Source organism: Cupressus sempervirens, chromosome 3, assembly GCF_028749045.1.
Source record: "Cupressus sempervirens isolate cs-2001-9-10 chromosome 3, ASM2874904v1, whole genome shotgun sequence".
Lineage (NCBI taxonomy): Eukaryota > Viridiplantae > Streptophyta > Pinopsida > Cupressales > Cupressaceae > Cupressus > Cupressus sempervirens.
Window position 1 is genome coordinate 488,466,782 of NC_143120.1, and position 6,000 is coordinate 488,472,781.

The window sequence follows — 6,000 nt, forward strand, 5'->3', positions numbered from 1 at the left end:
AACATTGATTTGGTGAATTTTTTCTGCATGTGTGGTATGGCGTATCACCCCAAGTTTACCAAAAATAAGTCAAACCCCTGACCCCATCGCCACATGATTTATGCCATCGAATCTCTTTTCAAAATGAAATAGCTAATCAAAAATATTTTTTACACGTGAAAAATTAAACACATTTGCCTATGATTTTTGAAGTGGAACATTTTGGATGGTCTCAATTCACCGTTGTTTTTAAAAAAAGTTTTAAGAGAGGGACGACATTTGTCCCCCAAATATGCAGATGTGTGTCACACACTAATTCAATTTTTCCAACTATACTATACATGGTTGTATAATGGATGAACCATATTCACCTTGGAAATTCTAGAATACATGTTTTTATTATGCAGGCTTTGCCAAATATTTTGTATGTGTTATAATATTCCCATGGAATTTTCCAAAAAAGAGTGGTATAAATACATTCATAGATCAATAAGTTGTCTCGATTCCAATCAATAGAGAAGTCTAAATTTCTCAAACTACCAAGATCATTGTCAAGTGAGTCGCAAGTGTGATGATTGTATTTTAGCCAAAGGTGAGTAACTCAAGCTCCTATATATCTATTGTCTATAATTTTAGTTTATTTTTATTTAGTAGATACAAGTTAGACTGTTAGTGGTTAGTTATCAACTAGGACTAGTGACCAGTATCATAGAGTCTTGCAGTAACCAGGGAGACCTAGGATATCTATATTTTATAGTGTAGGTCATACAACCAATGAATACTACTTAGATAAATATATTTAATAGACTGTAGTTGACTGTCACTTTTTGAACAACTTGAATCTTATGGTAGCCTATATTTCTTGGAATATGTCAAACATGAACAAAAGTAAGAGTCTTACATGTGGTGGAAGTTAAGAAAGGCCAGCCAAGCACACTCGCAAAACCTTGTGATCATATTTTAGTGACCAAAATATGAAAGCTACAACATCACAAGTACATTTATAAGATTCCCAACCATTTCCACTCCCAGTTCCACTAGCACAAAATGAAGAAGTCAGTAAACCTGATATCTCTGATCATGATGAACTTGAAGAACATCTTTAGGTAAATACCTAGAGTAGCCAAGATCTTCAAGTCAATACCAAGAGTAGCCATAATAATATAATAGACTTAGGTGAGAATTCTAAAGATGGTGATGGTGCATGACTAGGAAAGGGAAAAAGGAAATACAATGCAAAGTCCAAAAAAATATCAGAATTGGGATCTATTGATAAAAAAAAAATCAAATAGAATGGGCCTCAAAGTATCCATTCATTGAACTTGTATGCAATCCAAAAGAAGGTGATCTTTTGGTAGAATTTATATGTACAATATGCACAAGGAAAAATAAAAAGGAAAATCGATTGCAACTAAAATTTGACACCATAGAAAAGCATATGGGTAAAGTTTATGAGAAGAAAATCATAGATGGAGTGAGAAAATTAGTGAAAAGATGGAAAACCAAGGAAGAATGTCAACATGTTAAGAATGAAGAAATCTTAGAATTTTTGGAGAAAATACGGACAAATCCTACTAAAATAAAGGCTCCATTGAATCTCTTCTTAGAAAGTAATGAATGTTAAAGAAATGGGTAAAGTTCTTTTGTTAAGTGTTGTCTTCTATAATTTTAGCAAAGGGCTGTCGTGACAGACTACCCATCATTGAGTGGTTTACTACACTTTGTGAAAGTCATTATTATATGAGGAGTCATTAATCAGTAAACAACAAATGTGAATGGACAAGTTGTCTTACTAAGGTTGAAAAGGAAAATATCAAAGCAAAAACTAAAGAGTCAAATTTCATTGCATCATCTTTAGATGAGGTGACAACAATAGACAATACTTCCTAGGTATGCATGCATGCATATACTATACATAATAATTTCTGCCAACCCAATCTATAACTATTGTTAAAATGAAGGATAATTCAACAACATAAAATATATTTGAATTAGTAAAGATTTCTCTAATTGAATATGGAGGTACAGATGAAATGACGATTTCCCTAATGTTGGTCTGTTTTGGAGCAGATGAAACTTCAGTAATGCAAGGGCACAAGAATGGTCTTGTCATAAAGTTAAAATATTTTCTTGCATCTTACATTGTTGGCATTCATTGCATGTCCTACAGAATGAATCTAGCTTCTAGAATTGTCAGCAAATCTCTAGAAGTATACAAAGTTGAAGTTTTAATCAAAGAGATCTATATGCACTTTGTTTGAAGTCTTAAACAATTAATGAAATTCAATAGTTTATAAAGTCACTAAATAATGGAAGAAAGCTTCTTAAGGATAATGATACCAGATGGATCTCATTGGATGGACCAGCTCATCAAGTTTTTTTCTGAATATCCATAGTTGCTTGGTATAATGGAATCAACTCGCAATGATCTGGATAGTCAATGGAAATATGATGAGCTACTTAACATGTTGAATAATGTAGAGATATTCTTAATGTTAGCAACCATTCTCCCCATGCTAGAGGAAATGAGAAATATAATGAAGAAGATCCAACAAAATTTTATGTATATTATACAATATAATATGCTGCATAAAATGACATGTGTGGCCCTCAATAATCTCTATAGAAATTCATATTCATTTTTTGTGGATGAATAATTTTTTAGGGTGGATGAGAATCAAAGATTTGGATAATCCTAATAACTTTTTAAATATTTATGTAAAGGGGGGGACTTATGTGCCAATATACAGGGTGTTGAGATACCAATGCACTACTATGGAAGCCCTGTGTCCATGAGAAAAGCAAAGAAAGCCACATAGCCAAAATTAATTGTTACAAAGGAAGAGTTTGAACATATTGTTGAGTCTATAATGAATTTCTATGAAGGATATTTCTTATAATCTTTCCTCAAAAATTAGAGAGAGATTTCCTTGACATGAATTACTTGAATCAATGCAAATTGTGTTTCCCCATTATTGGAGTTTACAAGATAAGTTATTAGTTTTGATAGATCAATTTTGCAAAAGAAAACAAAAAAATAGGGTAACTATAAATGGAGTTATATATGAATCTCATTTGAGAGAGAAATCCCATCATTTTGTCATTACAATGAAGGAACAATATGACCTTATGCGGAACCCCATAGAAGAAGGATCAATAACCAAACTTTGGAGCAACCTAGCTCAGATAGAAGTGTTGCATGATTCAATAATAATAAAAATTCAAGAATGGTAAATTATGTTTGACCATGATATTGGAGTATGTGGAGGATGAGATAGTTTTCAGTGCTTTTGGGGTTCCTAAAGTCAAAGGTAAGAAATCAACTATACAAGAATTTGGAAAATTGTCTAAGGTTGTATACATCCAAATATGAAGTCTATAATTTTCCTTATGAAAGGGAACTAAAATTATGGAGGAAAAAATGTCAAACAAGAGGTTTGGGCAACATTTCAAACAATGAGATCACTAACTCAAATAGTGGTACTAGTATTGGTAGCATTGATGTTGAAGCCAAGGATCAAGCAACTAAAGGTATGTAGACTAGAGAAAAAATGGAGAATGATGAAGGACTATTTGAACTTGATGGAAAGGAATCTAAAGATTTAGATGATGAGATGACGTGGAATGTTTAATAGTTATGGAATGATGTGTCAAACTTTGAATTCATTACTTACTAGTAATTATTGTAGTCTACATTCTGGATTCTGGACAGTATTCTTTGAATATAATCATGATTCATCTATCATGCATAGTAAGTTATATCATTTCCAAATGTCTAATGTCAAACAAACATGTACATTTATGTTAGATGATGCCATGAATCAAGATTCGTTTAAATTTTACGATTACTATTGTTTTTTATTTGCATTATTACGCTCATATGATATGTTGTTATGGTAAAATCCTTGATGATTTTTATGAAAATTAACAATTCAAATGATTAAATTCATATTCATTCTCATCACTTTTTTTACACATGATAATTTATACAATTCAATGAATTCATGTTGCAAAAGTTAAATTTGAATACCCAATTTTATAATCACGAGTTATAAGTACTAGATTTACAACCATTACATTTAACAAATGACCCTAAATTCCCTTCTATAAAAATATAGAAATAAGAGAGCAACAAAAAATTTAGGTCATTTTGCCCCATGGGAAGAATCTTAAAGTAGCATCAAATTCAGTATCAAAAACATTTTTTGCCTTTGCATTTGATAGGCCTATTAAGAAAAATAGCATTTGGATTCTACTATGTTTATCCTATTCAAGAAACAAAGTTCAAACTTTAAAATCATATCAAATAATTACAAATAGAAATAAAATAAACACTTTAAAATGATTAAAATCACTTTCCAAGTTTCACATACTCTGATGGATGTCTTATGAGATTATTGAATGTTCAGTCAACTTTTTTAGGATTTTGAATTCTACTTCGTTTGGAGTTTGAACATTTGTTATGTTATAGTAGATGATCTTTGACTTTTTCAGACTTCCATATTTGGAAGATTTACTTGAAAGTAATGCTACATCCAATAGTGCATTCAAATTTGCCAATGGCTTGATGCAATTCAAAATTCCTTCAGGAGTTAAATCTTGAGGAAACTTGACATCCTATTCAAGAAACAAAGTTCAAACTTTAAGATCATATCAAATAATTACAAATAGAAATAAAGTAAACACTTCAAAAATGATGAAAATCACTTTCCAAGTTTCACATACTTTGATTGATGTCTTATGAGATGATTGAAGATTCAGTCAACTTTTTTAAGATTTTGAATTTTGCTTCATTTAGAGTTTGAACATTTGTTATGTTATAGTAGATGACCTTTGACTTTGTCAAACTTCCATATTTGGAAGATTTACTTGAAAGCAATGCTACATCCAATAGTGCACTCAAATTCACCACTAGCTTGATGCAATTTAAAATGCCTTCAGGAGTTAAATCTTGAGGAAACTTGACTACTTCAAAGATCATTTTGGCCTCCAACTCTTTTTGGTAAGCTTCCCTTCCAACAAATGTCATTGCTGAATTACTAGGGAAAGTATTAGGCAAATCAAGACTTATCATTAATTTTTCTTTGTCAACTATCTTGGTGAGCTTTCTCCCAATTGAGTTCAGAAATTCCTCTCCTTATACCTCAACATTTTTTAATGATAGTTGATGACTTTAATAATGCACTAATGTGGTCAGGAACTCCTTGGCTGGCCAAATACCTGTTACTCTGTGTGTTGATTATGTGTATAATCTATTGTCATGATTAGTCTCCCTCTCACCCAAAATAAATGGAAACTTTAATTCCATTTGGATTTGTATAAGTAAATTGATTAAGTTAATTGTATCATTCTTTGATTAGAAACATAATTAGTTAAACTTGAATCATTACTTCATGTGAAAAAAGGTTTGTTCGGTTGTCTCAAATTAGGTCAGTTACACAAGGAAATGGTATTAATTATAATAACAAATCTTGAAGAAGAAAAAAATGAATATCTTTTCAACTACCATATGTCAATTTATTAGTGACTATACATGCTCAGTTCTCCTGCAATGAAGGACACAATGTCATGCACCCATTAATTAATGTAAACAAAGGTGGAGACCTACTTAGCACCATTTAGAGAGTCATTTTGTATATAAATAGATTTTTTAAATTAGTTTTTAGCATGAATTACATTTTATGAACTCGCTTTCCTAACACAAAGGGAGGAGATGATTTCTTATAAATATGTAGATATAGCTCCAAGCTATTATTTTGATGTAATAATATATGCTATTGGTGCTCTTATTTTGAGTGTATTTATTCTTGCCAAAGTGTGTTAGAATGCATGTTCATGAATAATAATGGAACCAATGGTTTTATTGTGTTGTTATGATTGCGTGACCTTTTAAATTTTGGTGTTTTTTGCATGTTAACGAATATTGTTGACGTACCAAGATTTTTTGCCCAATATAAGCACTTTACTTGAAAGTGACTAATAAATTACAATAGTAACCACATAATAAACTAATTGGCCCTT